This window comes from Pan troglodytes, chromosome 1 (genome assembly GCF_028858775.2).
Source record: "Pan troglodytes isolate AG18354 chromosome 1, NHGRI_mPanTro3-v2.0_pri, whole genome shotgun sequence".
NCBI classification, from domain to species: domain Eukaryota; kingdom Metazoa; phylum Chordata; class Mammalia; order Primates; family Hominidae; genus Pan; species Pan troglodytes.
This window is the reverse complement of record NC_072398.2, coordinates 82,228,964-82,245,176: the sequence shown is the minus strand read 5'-3', so window position 1 is coordinate 82,245,176 and position 16,213 is coordinate 82,228,964.

The following is a 16,213-nucleotide window of genomic DNA, read 5'->3' as shown; positions in this document are numbered from 1 at the left end:
AACTTGTTTCCCAATTGTTAGACTGTGTCCATTTCTTCTCTATTAAAAAGCAATACTGTAATATTGCTTTTGAAGCATATAGCATAATGAAGCAAAACTTGTTTATGCATAAAACTTTTCCTCCTTTAGGATTATTACTTTAGCATAGAGTCCCACAAATAGAATTACTGGATCATATGATGGGAATATTTATAAATGCCTTGGTGTATATTGTCAAATTGCCTCCCAAAGTTTTTTAAATAATCCTAGATAGCTTTTAAATCTTGTGTAATTTCTCCAAAGATGTCCCCTTAAGTTCATTCATTCAACTTCCTCACTGCCCAACCTAAACCCACAAGCCCTGTCCTGGCTGCAATGCCAGCCGGGCACCTTCTCTTCACTTGAATTCATACAGTGAGCTCCTATTATGTGTCTGGAACTCTTTGAGTACTGGAGATATACAGGTGAAAGGAGATACAAAGGTCAGGCAAAGTCTTCCTCTCTGTGTCAAAACTCTGGGTAAGTTTTGACACATTTAAAAAATATCCACTTAAGTTTTCCATGGCTCCCCACGCTCTGCTGAACAAATTCCAGACTCCAGCATTCAAATGTTCTCATGATCTGAACTCACCCTACCTGTGTACCTCACACACCACTGGCCTTCCCACATAACCCCACACTTGCACTCAGCATTCTAATTAACTTGACTTTAACAAATAACATGGCTCTTCCCCTTTACGCATATTTCCTCTCTGCTGGTTTTGAGACTTATGGTTGGCTACCTCCATTTTTTTTGAATCAGGTTCAAACATATATATGAATCTATTCAAGGATCAAGTCAACAGGACTAGGAAAGGCTACAGATAGTTGGGTACATCTTCCAGGAAGAATCCCTGTTTCTCATTTGTCTCTAGCCACGAAGAAAGATAGGCCTCAAAGATTTTCTTTTTGACCCATGCTTGACAATATTCATACGTCTAGCTCAATTAAATATTCCTCTCTCTCAGCACTTATACACCTATTAACACTAATTTTACTACAGTTTTTCAGTTAAATGTCCATTTAAACTGTAATGTTAGACAATATAATATACATAAATGGACATCTGACCAAACAATGTAATATTGAGAGGTGAAGCCGCCTGAGCTTCTGGGCTGGGTGGGGACTTGGAGAACTTTTCTGACTAAAGGATTGTAAACGCACCAATCAGCGCTCTGTGTCTAGCTAAAGGTTTGTAAACGCACCAATCAGCACTCTGTAAAAACACACCAATCAGCATCCTGTGTCTAGCTAAAGGTTTGTAAACGCACCAGTCAGCACTCTGTAAAAACGCACCAATCAGCACTCTGTGTCTAGCTAAATGTTTGTAAACGCACCAGTCAGCACTCTGTAAAAACGCACCAATCAGCACTCTGTGTCTAGCTAAAGGTTTGTAAACGCACCAGTCAGCGCTCTGTAAAAACGCACCAATCAGCGCTCTGTGTCTAGCTAAAGGTTTGTAAATGCACCAATCAGCACTCTGTAAAATGGACCAATCAGTAGGATGTGGGTGGGGCCAAATAAGGGAATAAAAGCTGGGCACCTGAGCCAGCAGCGGGAATCCAGTCCGGTCGCCTTCCTTGCTGTGGGTGCTGTGTTCTTTCGCTCTTCACGATAAATCTTGCTGCTGCTCACTCTTTGGGTCTGCACTACCTTTACGAGCTGTAACACTCACTGTGAAGGTCTGCGGCTTCACTTCTGAAGTCAGCGAGACCACGAACCCACCGGAAGGAAGAAACTCAGGACACATATGAACATCTGAAGGAACAAACTCCGGACACACCATCTTTAAGGACTGTAACACCGCGAGGGTCCACAGCTTCATCTTGAAGTCAGCGAGACCAAGAACCCACTGGAAGGAACCAATTCCGGACACAGTATTATAAATGAATACCAAGCCAGGGGTGATGGCACATGCCTGTAGTCCCACCTACTGGGGAGGCTGAAGTGAGAGGATTTCTTGGGCCCAGGAGTTCAAGTCTGCAGTGAGCTATGAGAGCACCACTGCACTCCAGCTTAGGCAACAGAGTGAGACCTCAACTTTAAAAAACAAATTTTTTTGAAAGGAAATGAATATTAAAACCACTTGTAATTTGGAAGGTTACTTTTAAAGGAACTAATTCTAAATCTTTTATTATAGCAATATTTGTACAATGCATAGTGCAACTAATAAATAGTTTCAGAGAATGTGTGTCAAAATGCTTTATAAAGAGCAAGAAACTTGACAAATGTTTAGTCTAGTTTTTTTTTTTTTTTGGATCATCCAGCTGGTTACAAGCTGGTTTGAGAGTAACTAGTAGAGTCAACTCAATAAGTTGCTGAGAACAGACATCTGAGGATCCAACCTTACCTGACATCTAAGTATTTATGAATTTTTCTCCAAGTATATGGATTATGTGTGTAAATATGTATATGTATTCTCCACTTAAATAAAATTTCCTTTATATTATCCATATCTTTTTCCATTTCATTAGATAGATAACTGAAGGTTGGTGGTATTATTCATATACACTGCCTGTTTCTATACAACTTTTTTCCTTCATAAATATAATTCTGTACAAACAAAGGAAAACCCTCTAAAAAGTGTATTCTCATAGCTAGTTTACTTACATATTTATGAGAGCCTGGGCTGTACCTCCTTAATTTTTCCCATTCCTATTCTGTATTTTATTAAGCACTGGTCTTTTAACATTAGGATTTCTTTTTTTTATTGTGGTTAGAACACATAATACGTGATCTTCCCTTTTAACAATTTTTTTTTTTTTTGAGACAGAGTCTTGCTCTGTCACCCAAGCTGGAGTGCAATGGCATGATCTCGGCTCACTACAACCTCTGCCTCCTGGGTTCAAGAGATTCTCCTGCCTCAGCCTCCCGAGTAGCTGAGATTACAGGCACGGACCACCACGCCGCGCTAATTTTTTTTGTATTTTCAGTAGAGATGGGGTTTCACCGTATTAGCCAGGATGGTCTTGATCTCCTGACCTCATGATCTGCCCACCTCAGCCTCCCAAAGTGCTGGGATTACAGGCGTGAGCCACCACACAGAGCCCCCCTTTTAACAAATTTTTAAGTGCACAATACATTATTATTGACTACAGGTACAGTGTTGCACAGCAGATCTCTAGAGTCTATTCATGTTGCTTGACTAAAAGTTTATGATTAGTGACTCCTCATTTCCCCTCTCACCAGTTTCTGTTAACCATCATCCCACTCTTTGAGTCTATAAATTTGACTATTTTAGATACCCATATAAGTGGAGTCATGCAGCAGTATTTGTCTTTCTGAGACTAGCTTATTTCATTTAGCATAATGTTCTCAAGGTTCATCCATGTTGTCACATATTGCAGAATTTCCTTCCTTTTTAAGGCTAATAGTATTCCATTGTGTATACACACACACACACCTCCCACATTTTCTTTATCCATTCATCTGTCAATGAACATTTTGGTTATTTCCACATCTTGGCTATTGTGAATAGTGCTGCAATGAACATAGGAATGCTAATATTTCTTTTGAGATCCTAATTTTAATTCTTTTTGATAAATACCTAGAAGTGGGATTGCTAGATCATATGGTAATTCTATTTTTAATTTTTTGAGGAACCTCTACACTGTTTTCCATAGTGGCTGCATCATTTTGCATTTCTGTCAACAGTGTACAAGGATTTCAATTTCTCCCCATCATTGCCAACACTTGTCTTTTGGATTGACATTAGGATTTGATGTTGAAGGAGTTCTGAGATGTTCCAGCTCCGAAGATTATATAGTTATTATTCTGTCTTTATCCATTATATGATATTTAGATTTAGTTTAATTTTTTTAATAAATCATAGACTCCTTCTTTACAGTCGCCAGGGCCTAGCATAGCAAAAATATTTGATTGACTTTCTTACTCCACTTACCCATTACCACTGACTCATTAGCCTTCTCGAAGCACTGTCAGCAAATGTGCGAGTTGTTTCCATTTCAGACATCAGCAGCTCTGCTTTACTAGGACTCTTACAGTTCAGCTTTAAAATATTATTAATCATATATTCAATTTTCTTGTTGAACTTATAACATTGGCTGTAATTTGTAATACTTATATGTATGCTGTGGTACATAAGGTACACGCATATGGTAACTATACATATGGTACCTATACATATGGTTATACTATGGTACATGGTGGCTCAAACTCAACATAAATGTGTGCTGGAATTAAATATTTTAGAAAATTCTATGTAATGTTTTCCTCCTCTATATCTGCATCAGTCTACAGATTTTAATATAGTTAAAGGTTATAAACATGGAATATATTAGGCCCTAGTAAAATTTATGGTTGAAAATAAGTTGAGAGTCATCTTGCCCTGATACTATATCTATTTATTTTATGCCTGATGGAAGGAGGTAAAGAGGTTCTTAATCCTCTTTCTTTCAATGCCATGGATCTCACTGCCAGTCTGGTGATACCTTTGGAGTCCTTCTAAGAATAATGTTTTAATGCATAAATAACGTAGGATTACATTTAAAACAATTTTATTGAACACAGTTCTATCATGGGCCTTTTTGGGGCCCATGGGCCCCAGCTTAAGACCCTCTTAAGTTTTATAGGTACTTGCCTTAGTCCATTCAGACATCTACAACAAAATACCACAGTTTAGGTGGCTTAAACAATTGAAACATTATCTCACAGTTGTGGAGGCTAGAAGTTTCATGTTTGGAAAGGTTTGGAAAAGAACCCCTTCAGACTTCTGTAACCACGTAGCCAAATAAAATTTGGAAATTTTGAAGCCTTTGATCACTACTCAGAATGTGGATAAGAGCTTCTCTACAGTGCTAAAAAATATACGTTTGTATAGTGACGAAGGTAAAGCATTGGAGAAATCTTTGGCACTCTCGGCAGGTAGAGATTCCAAACTGATGCACTGTCACTGAAGTTGCTACTAACATAGCAAGACTACGCTCGATGAAGACTAGGCTACTGACATCACCCTCTGGAAGAAGGGAAAGCCACAAGTGCTGATCCAGAAAGATGAATTGCTGTCTGGTGTCGCCCTGAAAAATCTGACCCCAGGGAAGGAACTTGATAAATGAATTTCAGAAGAGTTGGCCAGATTTGTTGGTGGAAATGTAGGAGGTGGTTCACTGTCTGGAATTACAGCCACAATTATACCAAACAGCATTCTCTATCCTTGAGAGCCAGGACTTCCCCAAAGTAAGGCGTTCAGTCTTGCATCTTTTGGAGATTTATGCCTAATTTCTTTTACAAATGTTGTTCTCGTGAAGAGATTTTTTTTTTTTTAAAGGCAAGGTCTAAGTCTGTCATCCAGGTTGGAATGCAGTAGTGCAGTCTCAGCTCACTGCAACCTCCTTCTCCCAGGCTCAAGTGATCCTCCCACTTCAGCCTCCATCCAGCATAGCTGGAACTACAGGTGTGCACCAGCGCGCTCAGCCAATTTTTAAATTATTTTGTTGAGATGAGGTTTCCCTATACTGCCCAGGATAGTCTTGAACACCTAGGCTCAAACGATCCTCCCACCTCGGGCTCCCTAAGTGGTGGGATTACAGGCATAAGCCACAATGCCCAGCCTCCTATTACGTTGTCTAATTTGGTTTGTTGGGACTTCGGAATCCAATGGAGGCAAAATAGCATGGTGTTAAAGTGCAAACTACAGAGCTAGTTTGCCTGAGGCTTGAATCCTGGCTTCTTCTAATTTAGCTGTGTGACTCTGAGCAAGTTACTTAATCACTCTGCCTCAGTTTCCACATCTACAGCGTAGGAATAGTAATGCTACTTCAGGGTTCTTGTAAAAATTAAATTATTGTAACATGTAAGAGTGCATGAAAGCCTTGGCATAGTGCCAGATGTGTAGTAACAGTCAATATGTCATAGCTATTATTATGCCTATCTTGTGTATACTGACATTGCTAAACTCCTTTATTATTTCTAATAGTTTACCGGCAGATTTTTCTTAGATATTCTATCTGGGCAATCATATTGTCTACAGATTAGGAAAAGCTTGCCTTTTTCTTTCCAACCCTTAGGCCTCTTTTTTCATTTCTTCATTTTTGCGTTGGCTAGACCAGCTTTGTCCAATAGAACTTTCTACAATGATAGAAATGTCCTAGAGCTGGGTTCTCCAATACGGCAGCCATGTATGGCTATTTAGCACTTGAGATACAGTTAGTGAGACTCAGGAATTGAATTTTTAATTCAATTTAAATTTAAATAACCACCTGTGACTAGTGGCAACAGTATTCAACAGCTCAAGACTAGAACTTCCATTGCAGTGCAGAGCATTGGTACTCACGGTGGGCCTCTTGGCAGAGCACCTGGCTTTCATGGCACTCCTTCTCACATTTCACCAGGAAGTATTATATTTGTTGTACATTTGGAAAGTCACCCTCTATTCCCAGTTTGCCAAGAAACAGAACCAATAGAAAAAAAGTGTGTGTGTGTTTATTATCGCTCATGAGATTATGGAAGCTAAGAAGTCCCACCATCTGCCATCTGCAAGCTAGAGAATCAGGAAAGCTGGTGGTATAATTCAGTCCTAGTCCAAAGGCCCGAGGAATGGAGGCGACTGCGGGAAGGTGAAGACACGGCTATAGGTCCTGCACTCCTAAGGCTAAGGAGCAGGAAGCCCCAGACCATGGGCAGTGAGCAGGAGACGATGTCTCAGCTCAAGAGAGAGAATTGGCCTTTCCTCTTTCTTTTTGTTCTAGTCAAGCCCTCAACAGATTGGATAATGCCCACTCACACAGGACAGGAAGGACATCGCGCACTTTCAGGCCGGCTGGTTCGGTCTTGGCCTCGTTGACTTATGTTGACTCTCAAGGGCCACCACCCAGGCACCTGCCCAGGTGCGTCCTAGGTTCTCTCAAGTTCAGGAACTCACCGGCTCTGGCGGCGCGGGCGGCGCGGGTGGCCCTTGTCCCTCAGGAAGGACTCTCCCTGTGGTCACCCAACTCTAGGCGCTCACGGCCTCTCAGCTTGAAAACCCCGCCTCCTGCAGAAAGTGGGTGTGGGAGGGTTAGTTGGCTTTGGGGTCGGGATGGGCGGGCGGCACGGTGCTGCTCTTAGCACTAAAGCGGCTGTTGTCCGAGAAACGAAGCGAGAATGCAGAGCTGGCCCCCGGCGCGAGCGAAATGTCTCTGCAGCAGGACCGCCTGCCTTCGCTAGAGGAAGAAGAGACGGCCCTGCGCGCAGCACCACTTCGGCCGGTTGGAGTCTGCCCGGCTGCCGCCAGGGGGTGATGCGCCCTCACCTTTCCTCCAGGATGCCCGGGATCCCAAGGAGGGTCGTGGGTCTCCACGTCCCAACCTGGAGCCTTGGCCCGGGATGATACCCTTGGCCACCGGCAGCAGGTCTCTGGTGGCCACCTGACGCTTGCGCATTCCTTCTACGGACCCTGGGAAGTCCTACCCCTTGGACTCATAAAACATCTTGGTTGTCCAAAGGTGCGACTTTCAGACCCTCCAATAACGGCAGGGATAGACTCAAAATCATTGACATATTACAGGCAGGGTTGTTACCTACAGGAAGAAATTGACGAATTGTCACATTTGGGGACAACCTGGGAGCTGCGGACCAAAGGGGCCTGAGAGCAGTTGAGTGTAAAGGCAGGGCATACAGAGGCCACCTGTAGAGTTTACCCTCTCCCCCGCCCTACCACCCACCTTGGGTCCTGAATGAGGAAGAGAGTAGAGTGCAACCCATTGTGAGCTCTTTCTCATCAGGCTCTAGGAAATAACAACAGCTGATATGTACGAACTCCCTGCTAGGAAGTGGGTCTACTACATTACCTCCTTTAGCCCAAACCATAATCCAGTGAGGTTTGAATTGCTGCTATCCCCAGGCCATAAGTGAGGGAACTGAGACTCAGGAAAGTTCAGTTGCTCTAGGTTACACAGGAAGTGGCAGAGTTAAGACTGGAACCTAGATCTCACTGACACCAGAGTCCATTTTGCCACAATAACCGCAAAAATATGTTAACTCCAGTGAGCACTTAATATCCGCCAAGCATTGTACTGAATATGTTTTTTGGCAATGATTTAAAATCCTTGCCACAACCCCCCACAAGGTAGGTACTACTATTGTTATTCCCATTTTACAGGGAGATAAACTAAGTCATAGAGAGTTAAGAAACTTGCCCACAGTTACACATCTAGTAACATCTAGTAGAACTGGACATAAGCCCAGTAAGCCCCATTCCAGAACTCATACTCTAGCTACCATGTTCTACTGCTTACTCTAGTGTGAGTGCCCCTGTCCATTTCTTCCCAAAGATTTCATCTGAGACAAGCTGGAATGGTCTGAAAACTCCCTGATGCCCTCCAGCCAATGTAGCTGATGCCATCCTTTCAACCATCCACATTCTACTACACCTCCCTGCAGCTCCATGATTTCTACACACTGTGGGGATGGAGCTCACGCATGCCCTGCACCCACATTTTGAGAGACTCCCCCTCTACAGGCTGCACTGTCCTCACTAGATGCACATCAGATAGGTAAGAGATTTAGGCAGAATAATCTTTTTTGTTTTCTTTTTCTTCCTCTCCCTCCTTCCCCTCCTCCTCCTTCTCCTCTTGCTCTGTCACCTGGTTAATTTTATTTTTTATAGAGATGGATTTTTTTTTTTGGAGACAGGGTCTTGCTCTGTTGCCCAGCCTGGAGTACAATGGCACAATCATGGCTCACTGCAGCCCTTGATCTCCTGGGCTCAAGTGATCCTCTCACCTCAGCCTCCCAAGCCGCTGGGACTACAGGTGTGTACCACCATGCCCAGTTCTTTTTTTTTCTTTTGTAGAGATGAGGGGACTTTCTGTATTGCCCAGGGTAGTCTTGAACTGCTAGGCTCAAGCAATTGGCCAATCTCAGCCTCCTAAAGCGCTGGGATTACAGGTGTAAGCCACTGTACCCAGTCCTGTCTTTTTTAATTACAAATATATGACACCTGAGTTTATTGCTTTCCCCAAGTTACCAATTGTTTTGTAGAGTACAAACCTAGAAAATAGTATCTGAATGGTTGACTCCAGTTCAGGAAGATGAGGCAGGTCTCACCCACATGAAACTAGGACTACTGCAATTTCCATATGTTATTTAAAATGGACTTTGTGGAACTGTACCTTTATGGTAGATCCTAACCCAGCTGGCTTTGCTCTGTTTCCTAGTAGGATTTGCGGGGCTTGCAACTTCAAACAAAAAATTCCAGAAGTGTGCCCTTTGCTACTTCTGCATTATTAGAATCTGTTGGAAGCCTGTGATGTTCCATTTGCCTGTGAAGAGGGTGACAGCTGGTGTAAACCAGGGTCATGAAATTTGGCTGCTTCCATGGCAGTGATTTCAACCTGAGGGATGACTACCCAATACAAAATAGTAATGGCGGTCACTTCTAGATATAACGGACTCCTGGGTAGCCTCAAACCTCAAAGTACTTGTATTGCTTTAGGCCTGCATGGCAGGTTTTTGCAGAATGCCAATAATAGGAGCCTCAACCTTTTCCACTATGTGCAGAAAAGAGGACACTGGAAAGAAGGAACTGTCTGTGTATGTTCTAATGCCAAGCAGAGCCAGCTTCTCAACAGATAATAATAATGTTAGGAGACATTTATGAAACACTTAACATGTCCACATAAATTAATGTCTAGTCTATTCCAACAATTTCCATGTTATGTAGGGGATACTGTGGAACCAACCAGGCCAGGGCAATGGAATCCATTCTATCTGGTTGCTATGGAGAGCCCAAGGGGGACTACAGAAAACATGCAGTGTCTGCCCATCATTTCTGGAGCCTGATATAACCAAAGGAGATTACTGGACTTTGCTTGCTTGAACAGATTATTTCTACTTAATTCACCCTACAATAGCTTTCATAAGAGCAGTGGTTCTCAACTTCGGTGTTAGAATCACTTGGGAGAATTTTTAGAAATTCCATGCTCTGGCCGTTCCCCAGAACGATTAAATTAGAATGTCTGGGGAATGGAATCCAGGTATCACTATTTTTCAAAGCCCTCCAGAGATTCTAATGCGCAACCATTCCTCATAGTTTTCCCCCTAAACCTTATTTAATAAGCAATAGGGCACCTATGTGACAGGCTGATAGATGCAGGACACCTACCACATCAGCCAGGGCAGAGGACCCCTGTGGGCTGGGAACCCCAAACATTCCTGGAGAGCCTAAACATTAAGTACACTGAATTAAAGGAGGCAAATTCCAAGATGTTTGCTATGGCTCAAATCAGAAACCAATTTTACAGAATCATTTTATAAAAAGTTATAGATTCTTGTTGAGGGCATTCCAGGATGGAGATAAACTGGCCTCACTCACATGGAGGTGGTTGAGCCTGGGCCTTGTTCCCCAAAGCAGTCTCATTTGGTAACCAGCTATGAGTTTCCCTTTGGCTATCCCGACGCTTTAAGAAAATTCACACCTGGCTAGGTGCCGTGGCTCACACCTGTAATCCCACCACTTTGGGAGGCCGAGGCAGGTGGATCACAAGGTCAAGAGTTCGAGAACAGCCTGACCAACATGGTGAAACCCCGTCTCTATTAAAAAAAAAAAAATTAGCCAGGCATGGTGGCGCATGCCTGCAATCCCAGCTACTCAGGAGGCTGAGTCAGGTGGATCGCTTGAACCAGGGAGGCAGAGGTTGCAGTGAGCAGAGATCACGCCACTGCACTCCAGCCTGGCCTGGGCGACAGAGTGAGACTCCACTTCAAAAAAAAAAAAAAAAAAAAAAAGAAAAGAAAAGAAAAGAAAAAGAAAATTCACACCTAATATGTGAATCTACTTTCAGTTGTGCGTAGGGAATTAGGGAAGAGCCTAAAGGTGAACAGATAAAAGAGAAGCAGTCACTTTGTTTAGGCCTACATGGTGGCTGGACACTGCAGGACAGGGTTGGCAGTGGCGTGAGCAGTGACCAGAGCCAGGCAGTGGCAGAAACACAGTGCTGTTACAGACTGGCCTAAAGCCTGTGTGAACCCCTTCAGCTGCCACGACTGCTGAAGTTCTCAGTGCCCCTGAAAGTGAGGCTGGAAGTTCTGTGTGCAGACAGAGGGGCAAAGAGACATTATTATTTGGACATAATGATGAATGCAACCTCAGCTGTACTCATTAAGCAAGTCACGTTTGCCACATATTGGCAATAATCAAATAATTCAATCCCTAATCAAATTCCCCATTAAAACCAAGTTTCACTCCCAAATATGTGTGTTTCTCTTGGGCTATAAGTGTTGGACAGAGGTCTTCATGGTTGCTGCAGGGAAGAAACGTATGAGTAGTCTCTCCAAACAACCAAGCAGCCTGGGGATCAGAGGTCCAGGACACTGGGCCGCATATGTGATGTGTGTTATATTGGATGCTAACATCTTTGAATGAAAGGCTGTTCCTATCTGGTGCAGTCATGAGCAGAAATGACCAAATAAAGCTTGTGCTTGTCTTAATCTATGTTATTTGTGAATTATTTTGTCTCTAGTCTCCCCAAACAGAACAGTGGGAAAAACCAAGGCACTAACTTCAATTTGGCAAGTAATAGTGTCATTTTGAAACATCTGTAACATACCTGTTTACCTTTTTCAAAATTTTCACTGACAAAATCACACTATCCCTCTAGTCATAATCTGAAGCACTGTGTCTCCATAGTGATGATTCAGGCTCCCGTTGCCATGGTGATCATTCTATGGGCTAAAACACTTCCATCAGTTCTTCCCCTCATTCTCATTACCATTGTCCGTTTCTCAATCCAGGCCCTTATTATGTCTTTGGGATCTAGCACTGGGCCTGACAAATAATAGGTGGTCAATGTATTGAATGAATAGCCCAACTGAGATGATTAAAATACCTCTTACCTCGTCTTTCTGTCTCTAGGCTTTGTCCTGTGGGTTATTATGCCTTATCTTTTCATTTCATTCATCTGTTTTCATTTACTGGCACTTTTACAGAAGGAACACTTGCTCATTTTAGAAAACTCAAACAATTTTAGATACCTACAAAGTTAAAAGTAAACATTCCTCTCCACCAAAATAAATTCCAGCTGGATCAATGATTTAAACATAAAAAAATGATAAAAGTTCCAAAAGAATTTATAATCTGTGGTGAGAAAGGCTGCTTTAAATAAGAACAAAATCCGGAAGCCAAAAAGAAACAAAATTGACATGTTCAACCATATAAACATTTCAAAACTCTGTATGAGAAAAAAATGTCATAAACAGTCAAAAGATTAATAGCAAACTGGAAAAATGTGTTTGCAGAACAAATGGTAAAAAGTTAAACTTCCTCAATTATCAAAGGGCTTTTACAAGTCAGTATGAAAAAGATGACCAAACCAGGAGGAAAACGGTCAAAGGTTATTAATGTTTTTAGAAAAAGGAACACAACTGGTCACAAAACAAATGACAAATTAGTCTCTCAGAATTAAATAAATACAAATAAACAACAATTAATAAATAAGATTCTTTTCACCTCTTTTTTTTTTTTTTTTTTTTTTTTTTGAGACGGAGTCTCGCTCTGTCGCCCAGGCTGGAGTGCAGTGGCCGATCTCGGCTCACTGCAAGCTCCGCCTCCCGGGTTCACGCCATTCTCCTGCCTCAGCCTCCCGAGTAGCTGGGACTACAGGCGCCCGCTACCACGCCCGGCTAATTTTTTGTATTTTTAGTAGAGACGGGGTTTCACCGTGTTAGCCAGGATGGTCTCGATCTCCTGACCTCGTGATCCGCCCGCCTCGGCCTCCCAAAGTGCTGGGATTACAGGCGTGAGCCACCGCGCCCAGCCTCTTTTCACCTCTTTCGCAAATATAGATGTTTAATGACACGTAATGCGACAAACCTAAAGGCAAAATGAACACTTTCCTGAGTCATTGGTGGAAATGTGCATTGGTGTGTTCTTTCTGGAGGATAATTTGACAATATCTTTCAGAATTTAAAATGCACATCTCCTTTCACTGGTAATCCCTCTGCCAGAAATTTACACAATAGATATAGTTGCAAATGTTTAGCAAAATATATGTACAAGAATATTTATTGCTACATTGTTTTGCCACAGCAAAAGACTGGAAACACCCAGTATTCATAAGTGGGGGCAAGTTAACTAAATAACAGTAAACCTGTATGATGGAATAAGGATGCCTCTGTGAAAAGACTGAGGTAGTTCTGTGACCTCAAGAGTCAAAAGAACCAGTTGCAGTACCACATGTAACATTTTTATAAGAACAGACAGATACATATATGGTGTGAACATATGCATTAAAAGAGTTTTTAGAATAAATTACAAAATTAGTTTTCTGTGGTATGGAGACTGGTATGAAGACAAGGAAAAAACCTTTTACTTTCATTTTGTATCTTTTGCTCATCAAATTTTTCATCTTAAAGGGAGTCAAGCTATGAGGATGCAAAGGCATAAGAATGATACAATGGACTTTGGGGACTTGGGAATGGGAAGTGGGGGAGGTGGGTGACGGATAAAAGATCATGCATTGGGTACAGTGTATACTGTTAGGGTGATGGGTGCAGCAAAATCTCAGAAAACCCCACTAAAGAACTTATTTATGTAACCAAACACCACCTGCTCCCCAAAAACCTATTGAAATAAAAATTTCTTTTTTTCATCTGATACATGTTTCATGTATGACATTTAAAAGAACTATTAGCAGGGGTTTCCTTTACTTCCCTCAACTGCAATGCCCAAAGATATATTTTACATTCAGTTTTTTCTATATGTATATAAGAAAGATGCAAATATGTATCTTTGAATATGCATAATTATCATCTCTGTTGTTAAAAAATGGGGATTATATATAGTTCTGAAATTTGCTTTTCCAAATTTTTATATTATTCACATCTTTCCATTTAAGGACATACTGCATAAAATTCTACAGTAAGAATATGCTGTAACTTATTTACCCATTCTTATATTGTAATGTTATTTCTATTTTTTTGGCCTTTACAATTAATTCTGCAGTGACCATAATTTTACATAATTAATTTTTGTATGCATGTATTTTTGTAGGACTGATTCCCTAAAGTGGAATTCTAAGTAAAAGCAGAGACGACTGAGGCACAGGAGGTCACAAGAAACCTCCTGCATGCAGGTCATTTAAAATATCTGCTATTATCATTGTCTCTTAACCTTCCATTGGACAACACGAGTCACGGAGGTGGTGAATTACACTCTGCCCACAATGTAGCAACAGCAAGGACAGAGACAGAAGGAAGATTTAGGGATATATAATAAAGTTTGCCACATTGCCAGGATGTGTGTATTTTTGGTTTTGTCTTTTTCTTTAATGACATAAATTTCTTGAGCAGCTGCTGCCAGTGTCCCACTTATATCCCCCTCACATTCACCTCTATAAGCCAATGCTGTCACCATGAATATCCAAAAGTTCTGCCTGAGGACTTTTCTTCAGCCCGGCAAAAAGGATAAGCCAGAAGTTCTGGAGAGTCATGCCCTCAGAAGCAGTTCTCAACCGAAGATGGGCAAGGAGTTGAGGAATAACTAGTCCAGATTCCTCACTTCTCAACTCAGGTGAAGGAGACATTCCTATATAGCCTCCCACATTCATCCACCTGGATTGAGCTCCAGTTGCAGGAAATGATAACTGCCTTAACGATGTATTCTTTATTGACGTCCTTCCTTTCCCTGTCTCACTTTCCCAATAAACTCTCTACAATAAACTACTTTCCTCAAATCCTTATTTCAGGGTATGCCTTTTGGGGAACACAAACCAAGACTGTCTTACTCCAAATATTCATAAATTAATCCCTTGTGTGTTAAGAGTTTGGTGTAAAGATATGTAGAACATATCTATGGATTCTAACTTAGTATATCAATATTAAAGTACAAAATCAAGAGCTTTTTTAAAAATCCTAGATAATTCTTATATATTAGACCTATTTTTTTGATATGACATTAAATTCAGAGTCTTTACCTCACAATGACTGTTACTTCTTATTTTCCCACTAAATTCTAACAAGTGAACTCTGAGAAATGCTCAGAAAAAGTGAATCAAATATAAGATGATTCTTCTTCAAAGAAAAATATAAAATTCACTCTATCTTCCTGCCTAGCTTCATCTTTATGAACTCTATGTCCAGGCTCACTTTCACTTTTTGTCAGTTATTTTCCAGGAATACAAATTTATTCTTATGCTGTTATTATTATTATTATTATCATTTTTGAGATGGAGTCTCGCTCTGTCACCCAGGCTGGAGTGCAATGGCGTGATCTGGGCTCACTGCAACCTCTGCCTCCCAGGTTCAAGTGATTCTCCTGCCTCAGGCTCCTGAGTAGCTGGGATTACAGGCATGCACCACCATGCCTGGCTAATTTTTGTATTTTTAGTAGAGATGAGGTTTCACCATGTTGGTCAGGCTGCTCTCAAACTCCTGACCTCAGGTGATCCACCGCCTTGGCCTCCCAAATTGCTGGGATTACAGGCATGAGCCACTGCACCCAGCCTATTATTTTTGACTAGAAGCATGCTTAACAATTTAATCTCTTATCACAGGGTCTCTGTGACACTCAGAGTCTAGCTTATAAAGGGAAACTATTACTATTCCTAGGGCAAAAGGGACAAAGAGAAGAATGTTACTCATGAGAATTGAATTATGGAAGATATATCACTCCTCTAGATGTCTCTGCTTTCATCAGAGATATGACATCAGGACAGATGTAGTAGGTTAAATTGTGGCCCCCAAAAGATATGTCCAAGTCCTTATCCTTGGTACCTGTAAATTTCACCTTATTTGGAAATAGGGTCTTTGCAAATATATTTAAGGATTTCAAGATGAGATCATCCCGGATTTAGGATGGGCTTAACGGGTCCTCCTGCATTTAGGGTGGACACCAACTACTTGTGTCCTTATAAGAGAAAGGAGGAGATTTGAGACTCAGAAAGATACAAGGTGAAAAGTCATGTGAACATAAAGGCAGAGATTGGAGTAATGTGTCTACAAACCACGGAATGCCAAGGATTGCCAGCAGCCATGAGAAGCTAGGGAAGAGGTGTGCGAGGGATGGTCTCTAAGAGCCTTTAAGAGGAGCTAGCCCTGTTGGCACCTGGATTTTGGACTTCTGGTCGCCAAAACTGTGTGAGAGAATAAATTTCAGTTACTTTAAGCTACCCAGTTCACGGCAATTTGTTATGACAGTCCCAGGAAACTAGTACGGCAGGGAAGGAATGGAGAAGAAATGCCCTGGCCTCTCTCTCCCCCT